General features: G+C 27.8%; 1 pseudogene; it reads left to right on the top strand.

Annotated features, from left to right (window-relative positions):
• Positions 1–27,639, top strand: part of LOC119676354 — a 71,760-nt pseudogene that overhangs the window by 1,702 nt on the left and 42,419 nt on the right.

Below are 27,639 nucleotides of genomic sequence, written 5' to 3'. Positions count from 1 at the left end.
TGTATGTAAATGTTCACCTGAAACAATGGCTTTTGGAAACAAACGGAAAAAATTGAGAAAATTGCACTTGTAAATAATTTAGAAATTTGTTTTGTATTTATATCTTTTTTTTTTATTTAATTTTTTATTTTAGCATTTTTGTGTGTGTTTTCAGCGCCACTGTATTTGGTGTTGTTGTTGTTGTTAGAATATTGATCACTGTTGCCAACTATGAAAATACACTTGTTTCGTTGAAAGCAAAGTACAGTACATAAAAAAATTAAAAGAAATGCTCATTCGTTCGTTTGTTCGTTTTTACGTTCTTATGTTTGTACAGTGAAAACTATGGAAACTGAATTTAAAATACACAAATTAATACACAATCACACAATTACACAATAATTGTTTCTTAGTATTTATAGATGTGGCATATGTGTTGGTGGCCAACGACTCAGGTTAAATTTTTAATGAAAATTGTGGTATTTGTGTTGAAAAATGTAAAGCACATGAAAATAAAGCTTTGAAAAGCAATTTTACTTGAGAGGAAATCGTAAAGGATTTTAATTGTACTTACTTGAGCTTACAAAAAAAAAAAAAACACTTAATGACTTTAATGCTATTTAATGCAAATCATTTAAAATAAGAAATAAATTAGAGTATTCTAGAAATAATAAAAGAAAATAATATAAAACCAAATAAAGCTGTTAAAAGGTCGGTAAAGGATTTTAAATGCAAATGGAAATTAGTTCTCTTGAATCATTTTAAATTCGTTAGTTTTATATGTTAGCAAATATAAATACAATAATGATTAAAGTATTGAAGTATTAAAATATTGAAAATAATATTATATAAATAATTTTTAAAAATTATACCATTTACAACCCTGATAGTTTATATTTCACTCTATTATTATGATCTATTACTCTATAAAAAACCCTTAATTAAAATATCAAATGTGAACACTTACAAATAAGGTGATTAGGTGTCTCATCTGTCTCCAAGCAGCGTCAACATTCTGCACTTTCAGATAGATCCAACTTGTTGAGATTGTAACAGAGACCATGAAGACCCTTCAAATAACTTGCTGGAAGTTTCAGCTCGGAATGTAGTAATATTCGCATATTGTTATCAAACTTTAAAGCCATTTATATTCTTAAGAAACAGTAAACCTGCCTTTATGAATATTATAGGTTTATCGTCGTAAGTGCATACATCGATTTCTTATAAAAGAAGTTATAAAAGAAGAAATGAAGATTTATTGCTTTTAAAAAATTTCTAAATTAATGTGATTGTCTATTTTGTGCTATGGATTTAAATTTAATATCATTTATGGAATAAGATAGATCATATTTAATTTTTTTGTAAGTTATCGTAATTAATTTATTATTAATATTGAAATATTGATTTAATTTTCTCAGTGTACATGTGTGAACTTGATGCTAATTTCGTAATCTCTATTACGAAATCCAATGCACACTAAAGATTACCTTAATTAAAGCCAACTATGAATTAAGTACAACAATAAGGATTAATATGAAATAAATTAACCATATAAAGCTTTCAATTCGTATACGTTCAACATTTCAAGTGCACGGATTTAAGTGCTCAGAACAATGTAAAAGCCATTAAAGTCATTCTTTGTGCAATTCTGAGAATTCGTCCATTATGGTTCAGATAAACAGATAAAAGCTTTAGCATATGTTGTACTTGTCGATTTTGTAAACAACAGATTTTATTGCTTGTTGCAACAACTGCCAAACAAGCATTGGCATGTACCTAAAGAAGCCAAAGTAATCCTTGCCATTTGGCATGCATTTTATCTTCGTTACGGTTTCATAAATGTTCCAGCAATGAAAAGAAGCTGATACAATCAACACAAATGCGAATATTCAGTACATGCCCATATGCAATTGCCACACAACTAAATATATTACTATAGCTGTATCTATCAGTATCAGTGTCTATCCGTCTATCTACTCAGCTACTCAGTGATTGTATGTGAGTATTTGCGCAGGCATGCATGTTGAACATGTATTAACTTTTAAGTACCTGGCAACATGTGTAATTGTGCCACTTACAACTTCTGTAAATTGCTTTTATGCGTTACGCATAAAAATCGAATTTCCGATTTCGGATTCCAAATATCGAAAACTGATGTGCAAATGTAAATGTCTTCACTTTGATTTATCGACTCATTACGTTTTTGCCTGCTACTGAAACGGCAACTGTTCAAAATTACACAATAGTCAATTTTAATTTATTATTTGTTTTTCAGAATTCAGTACTGACACAATTTTCGCATATTGTGACTGCTATAGAAATCAAATATCCTTTGAAAAAACAATATAATACATTTCCTAAAATATATGTTTACTTATAGGCAATTTTACACAATAATTTATTGTGTAAGTATTTACTGTAAAAAGTAATAAAAATTGAAGAATTGTTATAAAAAGCTGTTGCTGCAATTTATTAATAATATAAAATTTTGAATTTTTTTAAATTTGAATATGAAGTCCATGACAGATGTGTCTAGTAAGGATAAATGTATATTCATATAACAATTTTTATTAGATTAATTGCTTCAGGTGTAATGGGTAGCAAGTGCAACATCTATAACATCTTCAAAAGTTCAAAGTTCTTAAAGCCACCTTTGGATAACATATATTTAGAGGCTTATTGTTTCTATTTTAAATGAAGAGATATAACAATTTATACTATGAATATACTATCTTGAGTCAAAACTGTCCTAAGTGACAATCTTTTTAAATTTTAATATAATACTTAATGGAAGATTTTAACTATAAACTGTTATATTCAATAATAATATATTGATAAATTTATTCTCTTATATGTTTTCAAGTGCAATTTAGACTCTCTTGTCATGTAACGATTTTCAAGAACTTTGATAAAGCAGTTTATTAAAAATTATGAAGAAAAAGTGATACATCTTATATACCTTAAGTCTAATAACAATTTCTTGATAAATTTATATTAAGTTATCATGTTCAATTACGATTCTCTTGTCATGTGACAGTTTTCAAGAGCTTTGATAAAAAGTGGTACATCTATAAGACTTTAGTTTTATAACAATTTTTCTCCTGTCATGTTTTTAAGCTCAGTTTGCAAAAGCTTTGATAAAGTAGTTTAACAAAAATTATGGGGGAAAAGTGCAACATCTATATAACTTTAGTATACAAATATACAAACATCTTAAAATCAATTTTTAGTGAGACAAAATAACAAATTAATTTTTATTTTATAATAAGTACAGATATATTTAAGTTTCTTGAATGGATATATAATTCTATATTAAGTGATAATTGTCATAAGTGATCATATTTATGTGCTTTAATAAAGTAATTACTGCAAAGAGTTAACTATAAATTGCTTTATTTAAACAACTATAGATTCTCTCACCTACAGTTATAGAACCTCTTGTCATGTGATAATTTTTATAAACTTTTTTAAACTATTTTCTCTCCAAAACGATGTGAGGAAATGCTACATCTATTAAATGTTCAGAATTTAGTCTTGATACTTCCAAATAACTTAAAATCATTTTTTGTGTGGTATAGAAAACACATTTTTATTTCAAATATAGATGGATATATCACAGTTTCTTGTATATATTTACTATCTTAAGTCGAAATTATCATTAGTGACAAATCTTATAAACTTTGCTGTAATAAGAGTTACCTATATAATAAACCAGCTAATTTTATAAGCTTAACTTTTACGTATATTAATAAATGTATATAAAGTTTGCTTTTAGATACAATTATAGATCACCTTATATTGCGACAATTTTTATAAGGTTTAACAAAATTTTTTATCAAAAGTTATGAAGAAAATGTGCTTTATCTATATAACTTTAGTTAACAAACTTTCATATATATTAAAACCATTTTTTAACGACGCATACTTAAAAATTGAATTTTTTTTTTTAAATTTATTAGATATATAACTTTATATATTACACATATATTATCTTAATTCATAATTCTCATAAGTAACAAGTTTTTATACCTAAACGACTTTAATTGATAGATAAATAATATTATGTTTACACTTATAACTATAGATCCGTTTAAATACATTTTTATATAGATTTTGTATGGATTTTATAAACATTTATTATTACACATTTGTTGAATTGATTTCGATTGTTTAAATTAACCAATAATTAAAGAACACTGAATATATATATTATTGAACTTCACAACTTTATTAAATATCTTAAAACGATTTTTATTTTCAAAAATTATACTTCAAAATAATTTGTTTTAAAAACTTAATAAGTCTTTTTGGATACCCCATAGCATGTAATTTTTTATAAAGCAAGATAATTGTAAATTTTTATTAAAGTCCTTTTTTACTAATTGCATTGTTAATTTGAAGTTCAATTTTATCAGAATTGTATGAATACAAAATTTACATTATTTATGATAATTGCAATTTTTATTTTTAAACAATAACCTTTCTTTGGAGGGCTTTTGTGTCATTTTGTTGCATTTATTATTGCATTCCTTTGTTCAACTCCAAATGGCAGGAGATACCAATAAAGGATAACACCAGTTAAAACACTTTCGACGTAATGATTTAAAGAGCTGTCATGCCTACATTCTTCCATAACATTGTCAATGTTGTTGGTGTTGCCTTTTTGCGCTTCACAGCATCCTTCACACTCCTTTGTGGGTCTGTAGATCATACCAAATCCAACACAGAGCATACAAAAAAAAGAAAAAAAGAAAAAAAAAACAAAGGAAATATTCATTGCCATGCCACAGCGTCATCCGTGCATACTTTGCAATGAAGGACAATATCATCGTGACGCCACATACTGTGCCAATGTGTTGACATTACTGGCGACATGAAATTCGTAATTTCACCAAGTGAAGAGCTTAAACTATCAACTCAAAAAAAAAAAAAATAAATAAAAAAAAATAGCACTGAAAGAATATTTTTCATTGGGTCAGATAGGGATTATAGTACCCACTACATGTGATACTCGTAGTATTTAATTAAATTAATTGGTTAAGATTAAATTTAAATGAATTACAGAATATTTAATACAGTGAAATCATTATTAGTTATTTGTTTTAAATATTATATAATTTTATTATATATGTAACACTTAATGCCAGGATTTAAATAATTAGACCTATATGGTCAGCTCAAGAATTTACTTCAGTAAAATTTAAAAATGATTTTTAATTTAAAATTTTCCGTAGTAAGACCCGCTTTTCCATTCAAAATGAATTTTTACTCATATGACATAAAATTCTTAAAGAGATCAGTAGAGCTTCATCTCCACTGGAAGTTAATGGAACAAAGAAGAAGTTTATACAGAGAGGCATGGTTACGTCAAATTTAAGATTGTATTTGTTTTCAATGTTAATTAGAGAATTTGAATTGAGAAAAATTAGAGAAGTTTCAATTTTAAGTGGTTTATGATGACGAGACTATGTGTACCTTGTCACATTGATCAAAAGTGTTTTTCAGTAATAAATGTCAAAACATGTGCCAACTAGCAATAAATTTATGTATCTTTGTCTGAATATGAGAGCATATCCACACCTAAAAAAATATATTCTAAATTTAGACTAAATTTAGCACTATCTAATCTCAGAGTAATCAGTAACCGCATGGGGCCGTACGCAGATCGTACATCAATCATTGAATAATCACGAAGATTCTCAGGAATACTCTGCAGAATCAACCCAGCTATAATAGAGTAAAAGTGCCCAGATGTAGTAACTCGGAAAAAGCTTAACATAACAAAAAAAATATATTAAAATAGTAGTAAAAGTATGAAGTTACTGTGACTTTCTGTATAAAGAAAGTCATGACCAAAAGGAGCGTCAAATTCTCGTCACCATTCGTCATATGACTGCCTGTATTACATAGCCTCTACTGACGTTAAAATGTAATCTAGAACACTTCATAAATAAAAATATCCCACTACTGCTTTTTTTTTAATAAAATGCCTCTTACATTTTTTATATCCTACTATAACCGCCACTCCTCCCTCACCATACTATATAATTAAATGAAGTATAATTATTGACACAAAATTCAATATATAATTGCCAATGAAATAAAATCAATAAGCAAATCACGTGATCATAATTAGGTTTACACTTCATTTGGGAATGTGAAATTAATGCAGTTAAAAGGAGCTAAAGCTGTCGATGAATGTTAATTTCGTATGAAAACATTATTTATGGAATAAAAACAGAATCATTAAAATTCGCTGCTAAATCAGAATAAAAACTTATTAAGCAGAGAGTGTCACGCACAATTCGGAATCAAATAAAAATCCAATTTGCCATTTTTTGTTTATTATTAATCCAATAAATAAACTAAGAGTTCCCGTTGAAGTAAGGAAGTAAGCAAACAAACGACATCAACAACAAAAGTGACAACAAAAATGACAAAAAAATAATAAAAATGAATAAATAAAAAATGGTAAAAACAGTAAAAACATTAAAGACAAATAAAAATGTTCAAAAATAGCCAATCAAATTGGCAGTTCGGTTAATTAAAACTTTTATTTTCACGCACAATTTCGTGCGCTGGCATTTCACTGAATTGCTCCTGAAACAGGACTGCACAGAAAGGACAAAAGCAACAAGACTAGTAACAACACTACCAGCAGCAACAGCACCAGCTCCAGCAGCAATGGAAGTAGTAGTAGTAGTCGTCGTCGTCGTCGTTGTTATAATAAAAATCGAAAACAATAATAAATAAAAAATAAAAAATGGCTATAAAATCGAAAAGCTAAAAAAATGATACGCCAATATGTATCATTGCTGTCAACAAAACCAACGAAATGCCACTACTAGGACAATAACAACAACAACAACAACAACAACAGCACGTCAGGCGGCAGGGCTGATAGGGAGCAAGCAGTCCTATCGAAACAATAAAAAACATAAGATCCTTTAATCATTGAACCAATGCAAGTACAAGTAACTTCAACAACCGGAAACAAAACGAATGGCGGCAACTAAAAATGTTGTCATCGAATTGCTGGCTGTCTGCTGATGGGCTATGCTATACCAACATAGTGATGGCAGTTGGAGGGAAGTAAGCAGTTGAAGAGTTCAAACGAAAAGCGGAACACTCGAAGTGTTGAGGCATAAATAAGAGAAACATTAATAATTTTTAGTTATTTTTTCATATTTATGAGTTAACTTCATAAAACAGTGCGAATGTGCAACAATAACAATCAAAACGAAAACAATATCAATCATGACAACAACAATAACAGCGCCAGTGGCGGTAGCGGTAGCGATAGCGGTGTAGCCTCACAAAAATAAACAAAAAATAAAATAAACGTGAAATGGTTTTTATGACAACCGTTGCAGGCATAAAAATGATGAATGCCTGTGAAAATTGTCACTTGTTGCTGATTTGTGATTATTATTGTCTTGCAAAGCAAGTGTATTAAAATTATGCTTGGCTTTTGGAAGCGATAAGTGAGAACTGTAGAAAATTATGTCCTAGGAAATGAAATTGCTTTAAAGTTGTTTCTATAAACAGTTGAAAACATTGTTAATATATATACAGTAATCTACAATAATCTACAATAATCTTTTCTCATATTTTGGTACAGATAGCTGGCACTTTGGCTTGTGGGCATAGCTAAATAGAGTGTTTCTATAACATTGTGGTTTTTCTTGTTCCTATTTCATATTTTTAGTGCAGTTGGTTAGCAGTTTTTAATTATATATTACATCCTACATTATTGCAATAACTTTTTTGATACAGATCGCTGGCACTCTGACTCATGGACATAACGAAGTAGAATGTTTTTATAAACAGTTTATAACATTATAAATATATATAAACTGGTTTCATACAGTGACCTTTTCTCATTCCTATTTCATATTTTGAGTGCAGTTAGATAGCACTGTCGAATTCTATTTTATGTTTACTTACATTATATGTTTATTCTAAATTTATATGTATATTTTTTTGTAATTATATTTTTATTACATTATTATCCCACATTATTTTTTGAACTTATTTTAGCACAGATAGCTGGCACTTTGGCTTGTGAGCATAGTTAAATGGATTTAATATATTTTATATGATATACTATATTATGTTATTTTTTTTTACAAAATAATACTTTCATACATTTCACTCCTCACATTGCGCCTTGGTTTATATCGCTCTTGTTAAGTAAATACTTTTACTATTAATACAAACATTTATGTGTATAAGAGGAAGTTCAAATATCAAAAGCAATTATTTACTCGTACATGATGTGATTTACGAAAGTAATTTTTCACACTTTAACTACTTTTCGTAATGACATGGAAAACTATTAACTGACCACTTTGTCAGTAGATTCTTGATTATATTTTATATAATTTATTTTCTCCATAACATTTATTAGATGTCAGAAATATAAATTACAATAAAATTATTTATGATACTGTAAATGAAACTTTAGTGAAAATAAATTATATTTTCTTATGAAGTTCATTTATTTATATATTTAATTAGTTTATAATTTTACATATATACATAAACATATTATTAAAATTCGACTATGTAAGTACTGTGAACAAAGTTATTAATGTTAACTAAATACAATAAATATGTAAAGAATATTTGCATTATTATTTAAATATATCGTTATTAAATTTTACTGGAAAAAAATAAAGTAAATAAATATTTATTATTTTGTTTTCAGTATCATGCAGTACGGTAACTGTTACAAAATGTCAAGCCGCACTTAGAACTCTGCAGGCTTTTCAATTCTTTCGTCCAACCTGCCTATGTAAAGAACCTGGTATGGATCCTGATTGTAATCATTTTCGGGATTTTTTATTCGATCATCCCTGCGGTTTTGTGCTTAAAAAAGGTATGTTTGAAAAAAAATTCTTAAACTTGTATATTATCCAATTTATATATATTTTTAAGTTACTTTTAAATAATTTTCAAAAAATTTTTAAATATATTTTAAATAATTTTTAAATAATTTTCAAATAATTTTAAATAATTTTTAAATAATTTTCAAAAAATTTTTTAAATATTTTAAATAATTTTTAAATAATTTGTAATAATTTTTTTATAGTGCCTGCATAAAAAAGTATATACTAAAAAACTGGAAGATATTAATATTTTATATCAAACATTTAAAAAATCTTTTTTTAATTTTTTAAAACCTTTCAAAATTTATATTATATACAAACATTCCATTACTCTTTTACTCTTTTAACGAAAAGTCACTCATACGCCATGTGCAACTATACATAAAAAATAGTTCGATGCAAAATTTTAAACCGACGTTTTTATTCAACGTTTTTTTTTTAAATTTATAGTTTTTATCTACCTTTATATAATATTTTATATATATTGTGAGACGTGTGGACAGCGCACCGTCCATAAGTGACCTCACTGAAGTGAAGGATTAGCTGAAGTAGACCACGAATCGACTTGGAACCTTTTTCGTCCTTCTCCGATTCTCTGATGTCGTTATTGATTTATTATTATTACTACCTTTATATAATATGTAAACCTAATATAACCAGTAATGACCAATGCAGAAAGTACAACGAACCGGGTGTTAAAGAAACATCTTCTTTATGTTGAGGATAATTTGGCGTTTGTAACTACTACTCGTCTATGGAACTAAAGTGGGTTCTCACAATAATTCTCAAAAGGATACAGTGACGTAGTGACAGGTTCTCAACCCGTTTAAAATCTTATCTATGTTTGAGAAGTTGTAATTTTAAAAAAAATTATTTTCGCTCCTGATATTGGGTTGAATTACTTCTTAAAACTTACTAATGACATACACATGTATGAAGTAATATGTGCATTTTTGACAGGTTTTAAGGAGTTCAAAGTAGTATCGTTACGGATCAATATATAGTCGATCAGTTTTATCTATTAATCATATATCTGGCTATTTTGAAAGATATGGTAAATGTTATTAGTAGTTACTATTTGAGAATTTATCGATAAAATATAAATCAAAATTAAAAAATCACAATATTTAATCCAAGCCTTTATTAAATTGATAGTTGATGTTGTTTTTGCTTGTATTTTTGTTGATATTGTGATCGCCACTCCGGTGTGCAGTAATTTGTTTTTTTAATCAAATTAAAAAAAGTAAATGCCCAATTGCATCATTGAATTGTTAAAGAAAATTAAATCGAGTTTTAATTAAAAAACTTAGGAGTTTATTAGATCGCTAATAAACTGCACATACATTAACATTTAATTGAATTATTTGTACTTTTTAACTTATATTTTAAAATGTATTTACAGTTAAAGTATTTCTATAGTAAAAGGTATTTACTATTATACGTTCAGTGATTAATAAATTTATATATATAGTTTTCAAATATACTACAAGATACACTAAAAATATTAAGGAAATATCTTTTGTGCTGCTACACATAAAATTAGTATCAGAAAATTTTTGATTATATACGCAAATGATTTAATATTCAGCATATTGAGCAGCACTATTTTCAGCCCTCCTGGCGACTTAAGTATTCCACATACAACTCTACATGCAAGTACCTTCAATCTCTGAACAATCACGACTGCAGCATATGAAAAATATATTTCACCTGCAACAATGCCGCAAACGTTAAGCACACCGCCATTATGGGTTAAGCATTTGCGTAAAACTTTCCAAGATTTATTATTATAAAATAAGAAGACTCCGCGAGGATGCTGCAAAGATGGAGGCGATGTCGAAGCAAGCAACTTAGAGACGCGCTAGCTGTGAGCGATTTAAACAATGCGAATAATAAAATGTTAAAGGCAACAATATAATTCGCGATGCTGCACAAAATATGCTTTTTTCACAGATACAAATGTGGGTTCTCTAGCATGCAAAAATACCTCACTAAAACAAGAAATATTCAAAAAAAAATAAAAAATAAAAAAAAAATTATGTGTAGAAAAGTGCTTGCTTTATTCCTTAGTTTTTGGGGGAAAAAACTTTTCAATTTTGTATAAAATGCACATCAGTGATGTGCTGTGAATCCCTGCTTTGCTGATTCGCATTTATAAGTGCATAGAAACTTCAGCTTAAAATTACAATAAACTTTTAAGTTTAGAGGAAAAGAATCAGTCAACTGCGTAGGGACTGCATCAACGATTACACTACCAACAACACTTGCGCGCACACTACCAATATAAAATGCACAAGCAAGCACCAACACTCACACACACACACACTCTATAATGTCTCGTGTGGCAACAACAAAGCACACATCACGTGAGTAATATGCGAATTTGTACAAAGTACGAGCGAGTATGGCAGGAACATTGAGAAAAAAAATCAGTTTCGCTGTTTTATGACTCCATTTTGTTTTTAGTTGGCTACAACGCATACGAATGTTGTGAAGTAAATGATGTATGAGTGAAAACATAAGTGAGCAGAGCAGTTTTGTGGGTGCGAGTCCGCATGCAGAATATGCATACACGTTTCTCTGTGTGTGTATGTATGTGTGTGTTCGATATGGTGATGTGTAAGACGTGGCGTCATACTTGAAGTATAAATGGAACAAAAGATTTGCAAACGTCGTCTCCGTGCTTTGAAATATTCTTAAGTAGTTTTGAGCATCACTCAAAGTACAGCAATCATACTTTCCGCTTCCCTGTTATGCTTTCCCTTGCCACTTACAGGCTCCATTGTTATTTTTTATTATTTTTTTGTTATTTTGTATTTTTTTTTGTTGTTTTTACTTTGTGCGATTTATTGTTTTATTTGAAAATCCGTTCTTAAGTGCGCTTCAGTTTGTAGGTGCGTTTTTTGTGAGCCATGACGTGTAGAAGAAAATTGTTATTGCATATTTATTTATTGTTGTTATTTTTTCTATTTTTTTTTTATTATTGCTACTTTTGACTTACGTATATATATATGAATTTATAAGTTTATTATCTATAAAATTCAAAAGAAGTTTAATCCTACTTATGGCAAAGCTCTAGTATAGCAATATAAGCCATAAGCGCATCATTCTACATGTTAAGTCGGCTTTAACATGCATGTTAAGCAAGTAATTATTATGCACTCCTTTAAAATACATCGACAAAAAAATTACACACTATATATATACGTATATAGATAAAATTAAGTTAGTTGCATATAGAAGTCTGTATGTTAGTAAATTTATTTCCTCTTTTCTTTCCAGCTGAGAAGGATCCTTATCCGATTGATGCATTGCCTACATGCAATCATGCATTATCAGTTTGTCAACAGGAGCGGAAATGCTTGAAATTGTTCGAGGACTTTAAAATGCACTGTAAAGTGAGAGACAATAAATGCAAAATGGAAAGCAGGTACGTGCAAGCACAAAAAATAAAATCAATTTCAAATAAAAGGATTTAAATTAAATTTAGAATTACGAACGAATCGGATTTGTAACATAAAATGCAACGAATTTATTTAATTTGTAATGACAATTCCTAGCAGTGAGAAGTGGGAATATAATAATATAAATTTAACCTATGTGGAATAATTTACACTATTAAAAGTGAAGGTTTTAAAAAAGAAAAGAATATATTAATTAGTTTGCCATATGTGTGAATGCCAACATCATCTAGTGAGAAATAATAATAAAAAATAATAAAATATATATAAAATATAATATATATATATAAATTATATAAAAGATACAATATGTACATAAAGTATACATATAAAATAATTAATCCAGTTTAAAGTATTGAACATAAGATGAACAATTAAGTAGAGAGAATATAAAGTAATACAATAAGGTGCGCTGACTCTGAGCTTGTCTAAGGACACGAGTTCCATTCCTGGTACTTGCAGTCTCAAAAAAATTATTTACGAATAATTAAATACAAAAATTATTTCCAAGACCACTGATGATGGGTACTTGACAATACTCGAAACACCTGTATGGTCAGCCAAAAATTCAATTAATTAAAATAATATGAAATGAATTTTTGTTGTTGTAGTTCACTATTGTTCAATAAACCTCAACTTATACGGAAAAAGAAATACATAAAGTATATATAAAATATGATATATATAAGTATACATATATAAAATAATAAGAATAATAAAAGTATCCGCCACTTTTTGTCACTAGAAGGTCAATACCTTGGTGTCCATATAAATTAAATAGAAGTATATTAGTTAATGTTGCCATATATATGGATATCAACACTTCCTAGTAATAAAAAATGGCGGATACTTTTATTATTTATATCACCTAATATATTTCAAGTGTTTAAACAAATTGTGTATTTTATAAATGTCAAAATTTTGTAATAGTCATATTAGATTAGGTTATACCAGCGAACCTTAAACGTATTCCACTTAAGCCTTTTAGCCCTGTCTATAAGAATAGTTAATAAACCAGAGGTTAAAAAACCAACTTCCAACTTGAATATTTGAAAAAGCTTAAAATGTTCTTTACAGAAAAGTCATGCAGTTGGAATTTACTTTATTAAAAGTTATTAGTAATTTTCGATATAATATGAAAATATATTTTCAAAACTATTTAAGTAGGTTACGTTGGGTTATACCGGCGAGCCTAAGGATTCACATAAGTCTATTGACCCATTGTGTTATCGTATAAAGAAAAACATTTAGGTATAAAAATTACCTAAAATTTTTGGCAAAACTAATAATGTTTGTTGGTGGGAAGACATAGAATCGAACAAGATCCTTAAAAAACGAAGCTCCTAAAATAATAAATAGGAGCCGTGCTTGCGCTGGACAGTAACAAAGCTAATGTGATACACTCTTATTGTCCTCTCTAAAACTGCAACACGAATGATTCAACACTATAAAAATGGTTCTCTAATCGAATGTAATCCATCAACTAACAACAGGACTGATATCTTTATCGGGCATTTTAACGAGAGTACTAGATTTTTTCTTAAAATAACGCGGCCAACTTGCATAGAGTAGCCTGCATATCGTTAAGTGTTCCCATATTTTACTAATTTGCTCAACACAGAAAGAATTCAGCCTGCATGTTGTCAATGATATGCCCAGATGTTTTAAGACGTTCGGAATGATAATCTAAAGCATACCGTCCTGTCAGCTTATCTGCCACGCAGTTACGTAAAAAAATATCCCTGTCGACCAGGACATCTATTTTCCGACCGGGAACCTAGAATAGAGAAATATTAAACCTCATTAACATTTCAGTTAGAGATGTATAGACAATCAGGAGCATTCAGGATGAAAATTTCACTAAACTCATTGACTTTAAAGCAGTTTGATTGGACTAGGAAAAATAAGCAAGAAGAATTGTAATATTATATATGTCAATATTTTAAGATAATTGCATTCGTGATTCAAAATTTGTTTTAATGTATCCAATGTCTATAAAAAAAAAATTAAAACATTTTTCAGTCCCAGAACTCTTATGACCAGAATTAACTACAAATTACTCACAGATGTCCTTAATAACTAACAGTATAAATATTTTAGTAAGCACAAATCTGTTACAGAAGAAAATTTGAAGAATTTTATTAAATAGAAAATGAATTATTTTCTTACTACAAATATTAATTTATACTATAGTAAGAACTCTAAGTTTTGAAACTACTTAATTGAACCCTAAACTTCTCACTAGTAAATTTTTAAGTATTAGCTTAAGTTACTCATATATTTAAACTTATACTTCTACTTGATGAAATTGACTTGAAGGCAGTTCATATGTAAAATGCATGTATGTTTTATTGAAAGCAGTCTACATCTATACGTCGAATTTAATTATCAACGCCTTTAAATATCATCAAAAATGCATAACTCTGCATGGAAGCAATTATATTTCCACACATAGTCTCTTGCTTTGGCTTTCCTTTTTGGATCTTTAAGAAATTTTCAACGAATTTTCAACAAATTTTCAATGAATTTTCAACAATAAAAATCAATTATCATTGATAATGCAGCATTTTTATTTGACAATAGCCTTAAGAGATGCAGGCAAGTTTGCATATCCATGAAGTTGAAAGTCAGTGTTAGAAACTGAATTTTTGTTGGTTTTGGCCACAGAATTTTGTTGATATTTTTCCAATTTTAAATGCTTTAAAAATTGAAAATATTGTGAAATTAAAGAAAAGCGTTGAAGTTGTCATGTTTGAATATAGCAGTTTAGCTACATGGAAAAGATATTTTCTAATCACAATAATTAACAAAAAGTTTTAATAAAAACTTTACCTTCTTTAAAAGTGATTAACTAATGAATTTATTTTCTTTAAAATATAAGTTTTTTCTTCTTCTTACTTCTTTCTTATATTAAATTTTTTCTTTTTAACATATTTATAAGTTATACTAAATATTAAATACGAGTCATACTTACACATTTTCTTAATAAAATATATTTGATGTTAATTTTGTCAACGTTGAGATTGAACTCTATTTCTATCATTTATTTAAAACCTCTTAAACTGAATCTATATCAGACATCTCGTAGATTTAAAGAACTTCTAACGATGACTTTTGGTTTGAAAACCAAGTTTTGAAAATACATTCGAGAAAAAAAAAAATAAAGATAAAAAAAAAATATAGATAAAAAAATATAGATAAAAAAATATAGATAAAAAATAAAGATAATAAAAAGAAGCATATAGATAATAAAAAAAAAATAAAGATAATAAAAAAAAAATAAAGATAATAAAAAAAAAATAAAGATAATAAAAAAAAAATAAAGATAATAAAAAAAAAATAAAGATAATAAAAAAAATAAAGATAACAAAAAAAAATAAAGATAACAAAAAAAAAATAAAGATAATAAAAAAAAACTCTATATGGTTGTTAAAATAATTTCATAAGCACCCTCAAAACGTTGCCACAACTAGGAGACGAAAATTCAATTACCCCTTTAACTGTCTCATAGTAGGTATGTAAATACGTACATAGTCTAAAATTTAATAACAATTTTATTAATTTTAAAAAATTCCTTTATAAAACAAACTAAATAGATAATCATAAGCAACATTTAATATTAACAAGACATGCCGTTTTATGAATTCATTCATATATATGTGTTAGAATTCAAAAAGTTCCTGAGAATTATAATCTTGTTTTATATCAAATGACATTACTATGTTATAATTCTAGTTTTCTTTAATTATATCTTTCAATAAATATTAATACAAATAGAAAATGTTATTTTTATTTTAATATATAAAAGTTGTTTAATGCACTATCTATAAAGTTAGCGTCATCATTCTTAGTTTGGTAATTCTTTTATCTGGAAGTGTTATGGTCAAACATTGTTTATTTGCAAATCAGTCACTAAATATCAGCTGTTTTGGAAGTTTCGTTCTTCATATTATTTTTCAAAAACTAGTGTAAAGCGAATAACTTTCAAGAATGTAAATAATAATAACTAGAACTACTGTAGCAACAGTCGAATTGTATTAGTAGTACGCAACTGTTACCTTATGTTGTTGGTAACAGCATGGGTATATGCATGGGTTAGGATGTGGATGGGTTATGGTGTTGTGTGAGGAAACTGTATTATTTAGGAGTAAGAATGAATAAAACATGGGTGGGACCTGATTGAAGTCAACCAAAATCAAAGCGGGGGAACCTTGCCATTTCTACGGGGCGGGTGCAAAGATCAATTGCAGTCAAGTATATGTGTGCTTTGGGGCAGTAATTTTTGCAGTGCCAGTGTGGTTTTGAAGAGAATACTGCTATTATGTAGAAAGCTGTAAGACCGCATTTATATTCGACGTTACTGATATTAGCTCCATTTCAATAAATTTCGATATATTCATGATATGAAAAAAGAAATCGCCGAATGTATCTTGAAGTAAGGACTCTACTAAACATGACACAGAATTTTAGGGTGAGTGGTAGTGGTAATTCTGAGTTCTCAAATCTCAAATATTAATGTGCAAAGCCAAGAAAATTTTCTCAGCCCAGGAAGTAAAAAGAAAAATAAAAAAAATTTTGTTGGTTAATCGTAATGATTTCTATCAACAAGGAATACATCTTGTTGTAGAATGATGTGGGGTTCTAGTACTTAGCTAGAACTGTGCAATCGTGAGCATACGTAATGACTCTGCCTACATCAGGGGATGTTTATATTACCTTATCATGCGGAGTGCTTCTGGAACGCAGTACTTTTGCTCAATCACATTTTTAAAGCCATTATCACCTATGTTTGCATTGTATTGTATTCATATTCATAATTAAAATTTAAAACTAAAATGTACATACCTAAATAAAATCGCAATCCATTAGTTCAAAATGTTCATAATATCTTACTATAATTTATCTCTTAATGAGATGAAGCTGCATAAGTTAATCAACAGATTTTTTACACTGATTTGTTAATTACATTTTTTAAATATGATTTTATACTTCTATGGTATTTTAAACTAAATAAAAAGTATAAAATTTAATTCTAACATCAGTTATGATGGTAGTGGCTATTTTACTTAATAATAATGTTTTTAATAAAAAATGGCAAATTCACAAAATTCCATGTTGAACACACAAATCAAGTACGGTTTTAGGTTAGTTGGCAAATAAGCATTGACTCTGAGCTTTAAATTTGGCAGGGTACGAGTACAACTCTTGGTACTTGCAGTCTTAATTATTTACGAATAACTACATATAAGAAATAGTTCCAAGACTGCTGATGATAGGTATTTGGCAATACTCGAAACAGCCAAAAATTCAAATATTTAAAAATGAATAAAAATTTTGTTACTACAATTCACTATTGTTCGAAAGCCAAATTAAATAATATAATATAATAAAAATAATAATATAATATAGTAATATATAATAATAAAATATAATTAAATAAAAATAAAATAATGGTATAATAAATAATATAATAAAAAAATTGTTAAAATTTATTGAAAAAAACTTTAATTTGTTTTTGTTGATATATTTCAGGGACGCCTGCCATGATTCCTGGACAAATTTGCGCTTATCACCTATGTTTGGCTGCATTTGTCCAAATAATCATATGAAAAAACGCTGTGATCGTATTTTTAATATTGTTAATCACAATCCATGTGTGGGTAAGTTACTTAAAACTGGAACTAAGCAAAATTGAGTAAAATTTGGTAAAGAAATAAACATTTTTTTTGTAGAATAACAAAAGAAAACACATATAAGTGTTTTTAATTTTCTTTTTATTACGTTTTTTATTACCAACCTTGTTAAACAACAAATTTTTTCATTTATTATTAATAATTAAATTTTAATTTTCCATTTTGAAATTTTAAATATTAAACCTCATTTTGGTATATTTTTTAATGTTATTTTTTTTTTTTGATTTTTTTATATTAATTTTAATCTTAAATCGCTCAAATCAAACCAAAAAACGCACGCTTCTGCATCAACTCAAACTTGAGTAAGAAAAAGTATCCAGCAGTGTTTTTCTTCACTTTTCACACATTTCACCCATTACTAAGCTTCAGTTGTAATCGCTCTGCACATTTCACAATCTTCATGTATCTCATGCGTCTTAGTACACCTACTACTATACTCTACTACTAATATTACTACTACTATTACTACAACTACTACTATTACCACTACTGTACTGCTTTTTTGCACATACATTTTATTAGTTTGCATATTTCACTCTTTTCTGTGTGTAGAAAACTTCACACAGTCTCCACTTAGTCTAAAGAATCTAAAGCTTTTCCGCTTTATGCTAACATCTTAAGGAATCTCTATGCATAAAATAGTACTTCAAATTTGTGATATGATTAAATAAACATTTTCATAAGCTTTCTTATTATGATTCATGTCTGCAGTTAAAAATTTTGAATAGAAAAAAAAAAAATAAAACATATTTTTCCATAACACTTAACGGCTCAAAAATTTTTTTTTTAATACAGATTTGCATATATTTCTTGAACTTTTTTTATAGTTAAACTATATATTTAAAAATTTTTTTTATGTACTTAAGTTTTTCTATAATTCTTTTTAGTATTTATATACAATTTAATATTTTTATATTTTAAATAAATCTATTTATAATTTTTAGACAATTTCCTTTTGAGTTGTTTTTATTTTTTTAACATTGTTAATATGAAATTTTGCTACCAGTATGTTAATCGTACATACTCTGTTAATGCTTGTTATGTTAATATACATTTTTTTAGTTTGAATAACATTCATATGAACTCCACTTATTAAATATCTGTAGAGATAACTTTTGAAGTATGTCTCAAGTATTGAATAACTATTAAAATTATATTTAAATATTATCATGATTTTTTGCATCAGTAAAGCGAAGCATAATGAAATAACAATAGGAATGGATCAATTACTCTTGGCTTTAAGTATCTTGCCTAAGACTGTATTTAATCATTTGTAGTCAAATATTTTGTATCAATAAATTTAGATTAATAATAAGATCATAGTAAAATCTCTCAAATGATATTTCATATATTGGCGAATGAGAGTTTTTGCGATTTTGTTCAGCAGTATATGTCAGTTTTAAAGTCGCACATAGTGGCATATTCAAAAGGTTAGATAGATACCCCCGACAATTTAATTTACATAGAATACATAGCAAAAACATCACCAAAAGAAAATATTTTTTAGTATATCCACCTCCCGGCAAAATTCTAGTTACTCCACTTGCGGCACATTCTTTATAAATTCTCAAAAAAAAAATGTATAGAACATTTTGCCATAAATGCTATTTAGTTAGAACAAACTATTTCCGCATTATATTTCAAAATGTACATCTGGTACCGAAAATTTGAGCAAGTATTACCTTAACATCAAATTTCGATGATATTTAACTTATCACTTGTTAATGTACAACAAATTTTATAATAGAAAATAAAAAAACATATATATTAAGAAGTCCCATATTATATGGAAAGTCGTGATCAGGAAAGTCAAATTTGAATTTATTGTTGTTTTCAATGTAAATTAAAAAATTAAAATTGATGGAGAGAGACAAATTTCGATTTAAATTTGATCAGGATGTTGAGGCTGCGTGTGCCCGTCACGTCATGTCAAAACAGTGTTGTTCAGTATTAAATGTCAGACCTTGTGCCTATTAGAAGTTAATAGATATATTTTTGTAGGAATTTGTTATAATATCTACAGTAAAATAAATATCTTTTAATTTAGGCACCCAAAAACCAAACAAAAAATAAAAGTAGGAAATTGTTAATTGTGATATGACACTACATATAATATGTGTAATGAAAGAGATTTAAATTTGGCAGAGCACGAGTTGAACACTGATTAGTTGTTGTCTCCAAAAAAAATTATTTACGTATAATTATATATTAGAAATAATTTCCAAGACCACTTATGTTAGGTATTTGACAATACCTCGAACTCTAAATATATGTAAGGTTAGCCAAAAATTCAATTAATTCAAATAATATAAAAAACGTATTGTTACTGCAGTTCACTACTTTTCGAAACCTCTCTATAATAAAAGAGTATAATATAGTCATCAATTGCATTTGCCATGAGACTGTCGGTCTTAGTCGATACATTTTAAACACATTTTAAGGTGTCCTCTAGATTATTTCAATAATATAAAGAAACATATATTTTTTAATAGTTATGATGTATTGATGATAAATACAAAATTTGTATAAATATAATGCTTTGTGTAATTTTGAAAGCAGTAGTGCTTCAGGCTTTTAAGACCTCTCCAGCAAGGCTCTTAAGACCTCTCTAGCCAGGCTCTTAAGATCTCTCCAGCCAGGCTCTAGCTAAATGTCTACTATTAAGCGTAATTTACAGTTTTTTTTAAAGACTTTAGAGCCTTTTATTTAAGTATATTTCTTAAACAATAATTAGCCATGTAAAACTGCTACAAATAAATAAGTTCAAATTATTGCCGTAAATAAAGACTTTTTCAAAAATATGTTTATTAAGTACAATATTGCGATCTTTCCATTTTTTGTAAAAACAGTGAAAAACTAAGTCTTCCTTTGATCCATATATGGCAAAAATTTCTTTAAATAAAAAATTTCCATTAAATCTCTTCAACTCCTTATACTAATATTAATATAAAATTCAGATTAATTAATGAAATCAATAAAAATAATAGAAAAATAATTTCCTTAAAATTTATGAAGCTTGTTATCTCTATGATAAATGTTAGTATTCTGAAATCAAGCAAAAATTTTATTTCATTATTTTAAGAAAATATGCAAACTTCTCTATTATAATTTATTTAAAAACTTACACTATCTTTTCACATAACTTTAACTTCACTCTTAACAATACTTCTTTGAATGACACTGTATTCATATTCAGCATTTTTAAGTGCAAGTAGATAGTTACAAATCACTATATATATCTAAAGCACATTTATATAAATCAAGTTAGTTTTGCTAACTATTGTTAATTACCATATATTTTGTTTATTTATCAACTATGATATATAAAAATTATCATTGTATATATTTTTGTTTTTATTAGAGGACTTAACAAATAAGCCTTATTGTATTTTAATTAAATCTCAACACCTTGCACTTTCTCATAATTTATTTTTAAAATCCTCTTATTTTAGTGAAAGAAAAAATTCAACAATTATTTTATAAAAATATATAAATATGAAAAATTTTATTAAAATATTTTAAAAATTTTTGCAATTTTAGTAACTCACTTAGCAACTCTGTTGTAAATTTTTCATTTTCTTGGCACAAAAACCACTTTTATAATCTCTTTTTGCAGATAGATTAATATTCTTTCCCAACGGTTTAGCACCGAAACTAAAGCAAAAACAAAAACAAAATCAGCAACAGAAACAAAAGCAGCAACCGAAAGAGCAGCTGCAACAACAGCGACAACACGGTCAAACAATTACCACGATATCATCAACGTATTCCAAAAACTACAACGCAACAGTTGATTACATTTTCAGCAATAACACGGACGGCAACAAGCTACTCTACGCCACTGACAACAATGAGAATGACGCTGATAGTGATAGTGACGCTGATGATGAAACGGATGACTATGACGATCGTATACGTGCCGAAATTTATTCGAATTATCCGCATTATCTGCATCCGCCTTCATGGGGCCTAAACAATCCGCTTGTATTAGCTTCGCATAGTCCGCAAACATACGATGACGACGATGATGTGGTAAAAGAGGTAGGAGAAGACACATCCACTGGTGGTAACAAACGACAACAGTTACAGCGTCAACAACATAAACAAAAACAAAAACTCAATCAACAACAGCAGCAGCAGCAGCAGCAGCAGCAACAGAAACAATTGCCAACTCAACCGCATATTAATGGCGGCTTAGCGCATAACGTTGATGATGTTGTGGTATTGGTTGATAGCACTGGCACCAATTCTGGTCTAAGTGGTGGTGTTGTTGTTGGTTCGACAGGTGTTGCTCATGAAATTGCTGAGGATAAACGTCATATTTACTTTGAACATGAAGATTTTGCACCAACAATCGCCTTTGCACCAGCACCTCCAGCACCAACTCTTTCAACACCGCACGTTTTTAAGCAACGCAAAACTTCAATGTATGTGAAAATGCACCATTTTGTATGTATTAGTGATAGTAAAGCACAAAAATGCACAATCGCATTACTAACAAATGCATGTACGAAAAGACACTCCGAAATTCAAATCCTTCCATAAACTACTTTATGGACTACTTAAAAAATGCTTCAAATTCTAAATAAAAAAGTAGTAAAGTAATTGTATGTAAAAAGGATTTTATATTAAATATTCATAATAAAACTTATATATGTATGTAACATATCTATATATAATTCAAAAACTATCTTTCGATTTTTACCTATATTTGTACTCTATTAGTATATAAATCTTTATTAGTATAGTTAATTTAAATATACTATATTTTAGTCGCTAATAGAATATTGGCATAAATCATATAAATTTTAAATAAAAAAAATTCTTTTGATGTAAAATAATTTATTTTCTGTTAATAATACTATTTATTTAAATTTGAAGCATTTTGTAAGAATTCATCATTAAGATAATTAACTATTAATCTTATATTCTATTTGCACTAACTATTTAACTATTTCTTATTTCTACTAATTGAGAGATACTTTTTATTATTTGTAAAAACAACAATATTTGTCTCACTTTTATGCACAAATTTAGTATAAGCACAAAACTGCACCACAATTATCTACACAAAGACGAAATAACCACCGGAAAAGATATGTCCCACCGAACCTATGAGGGCGAAACAATGGATGAGAGAGGTAAGTTTTATATACAAAAATATAAAAATTACTTAAGCGAGTAAGTAAAATGGGCAGGTAACCTATAAAAGGTTCAGAATTTTATCATTAAAAATATTTTAAAAAATATTAAGCTTAGAAATATATATAAGTTTACTTTTTTAAATAACACCAGTGGAACCGATGCACCACTTTTATTATCTGCAAACTTTTTTCTTGTTCAGGAGTGGTGTCTAACTAATAGGGATTAAGTTGCTTCAAATAATGAAAAAAATAAAATTGATCAATTATTTGGTTGATCAATCGGTTGACTTTCTATGACATGTTTCCTGAATAACTATAAATAAATTTGGTTAGGTTAGGTTATACCGACAATCTCTAGGGATCGCCTAACAGTTTGAATAATTATAAATAGCTTTAATTACATTTAATTCTTTATAATTTTTCATCTGAATAGCATTCGATATAATTTCGTACTTTTTAAAATATATTTCTTGCATTCTTATAAATACATTATTAGGTTGAAAAGCATTTTAGTTAACAATGACATCAATGTTTCATGATACTGTTACCACAAGTATATTAAAATCTAATCATATACTTGTTTCTTTTTATTTATTAAAGATACAATAGATATTTTTAACTAAATAGATGTAAACCTTAAATTTATTCATTTATATAGTTTGATTTATTAATTTAAACTCAACCAATTTATTTTATTAATCCTTAAATAAAGAGATATAATTTTTACGAAACACCGAGAGCAGTATCTTTTATAGATTTCATAAGAACTATAGATTAATATTTCACTTTTTATATTGAGAATTTTGATTTATGTAAATCTATTGATATATATATATCATATTAAGATATGATACCTGAATGTTTTTTTTGTAGACTATAAGGAGAATCTGTAGCAAGTGAGTTTGACTATAACGGTTGTTAAAAAAAATCAATGAAATACTTTGTGGGCTTCCATGAACATTAGTTTCTGTTCGTTAGTGACGTGCACTCATACAAAAGATGTACCAAAATTTCTAGTAACCATTCCATTGCCGAGATTAGGCCGTATTTGTATTAGTAACTTCCCTTTCGCTGATAGTCTTAAATTTCTAGAAATTAGTTGAGATCTGATGACCCCAGATCTACACACTTTCCCGTGCAGCGTGTAACCATTCTGAGATTCGATAATGCGGTGTTGGTAAGCCTGTCAGTTTTCGTTAAATAATTTCAGGGCTAATATCTTTTATGTATTATTTGATCAGTTCAATCTTGAGATCCTTGAGAATGTCATTCGTCCTAATGTGCCATGGTACCTTGAAAAGTCTACTCAAAGTCTGGCTTTGTGCAATTTCTAGCTGGTAAATAATAGTGTTTGAGGCTTTGCTATCCATATAGAAGTGACGGTCGAATTATATGGTTATATAACAGCTTCTTGTTTTTAGTATTGATATTTTCTTTTTTGTATAGCCACCCTAATAATTACATTAATATAACTTTAACAAATTTAATATATACAATCAATAACATTTTAAATTGAATTCAGGTACATTTTTAGTTATATTTTTTGATATAAACGATTTAGTTAAATTTCTAATTATATACACAGTTCTAAAATAGTCAATTAAGGATGTTTGTTTCTATAAACTTTACGTCTGCAGAGTTAAAAAAATATTTGTATTTGTACATTAAAGACTTAAAAAGGTGCACTGACAAATACTGGTAAATGTGTAGAGTTACAAACCTAGTTTTCACATTAATTCTCTAGCTATAGTTTTAGATTATTTTATTTTAATAGTTTAGTTTTAATTTTAAAGTTTGCCTCATTCACCTCATTGAAGATATCCATCTAACCACTACTTTTAATTTCCACTACTGTAAGAAGATCCTTTCTCTATGAAGCAAATAAAATTAAAAGTAATTGCTTTAATTAAAATGGTAGTATCCTTTGATATAAACTTCTTAAAATAAGTAAGTACAATGGTTTCTTTTTTAAACATGGTTTTTATTGTATTTCACTATATAAATGTAAAGAGCATAGAAGAAAAACGCACTTTGTAAGATTTCTGCATTGAGGTCGGCAGACGCACAGGCGCACGTGTGGTATAGTTGTACAGTACGTCTAAATAAACTTTTATGCACACATGATAATAATGTTTATCATAAGCAAACAAAAACAAAGCTAGGACAGCAGGAAAAGGATGCATGCACTTTAATAGCACTTTTCAAGCATTTTCAAAGCAAAGCCAAACCATATCGCTTACGTCGATCAACTTCACAATTCACTGCAAAGCCGTAATGGCATGCCAAATAATGCACGTCCACTGCCGTGCATTGCAAGCACTGAATGCCGCGTGCATGCATCTGCAAGGACATGTAGTTGCATGTGTATGCATGTGAGTGTGTTAGTAGTTTTATGTTATAGTATTAGCGTTTAGTTTCCTTGTTTGTTTGAATTGCATGGCGACATGTTTTAATATAATAATGTGCAATAAATCTTTCCTTAATCTCTTGTGTAAAATAAATAAGAGCGTTCAATGTGAAACACACTAGACCACAAAAAAAAAAGAATATTAATAATAAAAATAATTTACTTTTGTTTGTATTTTGTAATAATTCTAAACACTTTCAATATGTTAAAATGTATTTTGTATTAGTTATTATTATTCAAATTTTTTTTCTACATTAAATGTTTATATTTCAGTTTTATGCACTACTACTCACTTTGCTAATAACGTAATTTAAATTATAATTAATGTTTACTAACGAATTTTGTCAACTAACGTACGTCAGTTGCTGCACTCAACTAAACACAAAACCAAACACATGCGACACACGTTGTGGAATATTTATCGTAAATGCATATTCTATATTATTCGATAGTATTCAATATTATTGCTTATAAACATATCGAAGTATATTTATAGCCATCGTCAGTTGCATAAATATCCTTATTGCATTTGAGTGCAAGTGAGCCACTCAAACTCAGACTCTTACGCTTATGTTTACGTTTACGTGCATCTGCATTTGGTGCAATAAATTTCGGTATGTGATATGGCATATTCTCTGCATGTTTAGCTGCGTCAAAATGCGACATGTTTCTTGATTTTAATCATTTTCATAGAATTAAGTTGCTATGCGTTACGGCGTTACGGCAGCATATCATAGTTGCACTGCCTTATTCAGTACACCACTTCATTCTACTATTACTTCTGTAGTTTAATGTTGTTGTACTCGTATTTATTGTAGTTTGTTATATGTTATGTGTTTGTTGCTACAGGCAATTCCTACGGATATTTACACTATTACACATCACTTAAGTGCTTATAGTTGCATGTTAGGCTCATCAACTGGGGACACATAATAATCCAAAAAATAAACTAATTTTAGTATATAAATTTATATTAAGTATTTTATACTACAACACATACACACTTATGTGGATTGGATAAAGTCAAAATCATATTCCGATATACATGCATTGGCACTCATGTTGCGAGTGCAACCAATTTGGTTGCGTTTCAAAATGAGTTTTTAATCGCATTTAAACACAGTAAATAACTAAGGTTTCGATTACAATATATAATAAATTGAAATAACATTATTAAAAGATTTTAAGCCTATAAAAGAAGCTATCCATAATGGATTACTTGTACATGTGCATATTAAAATTAATATAAAAGTACTTAAATTTAATCCTAATAACATCTAAAAACAATCAAGTTTTATAAACTTTAATATTGATGACTTTTTAATTAATTTTTAATACTTTCAAAGTATATTTAATATATATTCCACAATTAATTAATTTACTTAAGATTCTGTTTTGCGATTAAAAAAATTTTGTTTTACGAAACTTATAGGAAAAAAGAATTGGTATATAAAGTATATAAAGTAAAGCATATTACCTATGCTTTACTCTCAGGATGCTTTTTAGATTGAAGTTTTGTAAAGATGCTCCAAGATGGCTTTTAACAGATCCTTATAACATATATAAAATTATTATACTGACTATTATATATTTCCGGCAGACATCGAAAATGCTATAGCTGTAAGCTTTATATATATAATATAATTATTATAAATTTCAATGTAAAATTTTTAAAATGAATTAAAATAAAGCTATATACTACTACTAATAATAATAATATCAAAAGTTTTAAAAAATTTAAACTTCTTTCATCGTAGTTACTCGTATTACTTATGTTTAACTTTAGGCTCCTTTTTCGATTAAAGTCTTCTAACTATAAACTATAAAACTCCGAATGCAGTACGGGTAGTCAGTATAATCAATCAGCATATCTAGTTGATATGTTTAGTTGGAATACTGAGTTAGTACACTTAAAATACTGAGCCCTATAAAACTTTAGCTGGTCCATACTCTTTAAGTTCTGAACACTTTACAAGTATATGTTTAATGCCTTGACCACATAATAATATACGAGTATGTCATTAAGGTTAATAAATCTTTTTTTGCTGAATTCTTAGATTTAAA

The sequence above is a fragment of the Teleopsis dalmanni genome, chromosome 2 (genome assembly GCF_002237135.1).
Source record: "Teleopsis dalmanni isolate 2A chromosome 2, ASM223713v2, whole genome shotgun sequence".
NCBI lineage: Eukaryota > Metazoa > Arthropoda > Insecta > Diptera > Diopsidae > Teleopsis > Teleopsis dalmanni.
The sequence above is the reverse complement of the archived record's forward strand: the minus strand, read 5'-3'. Positions and strand labels throughout refer to the sequence as shown.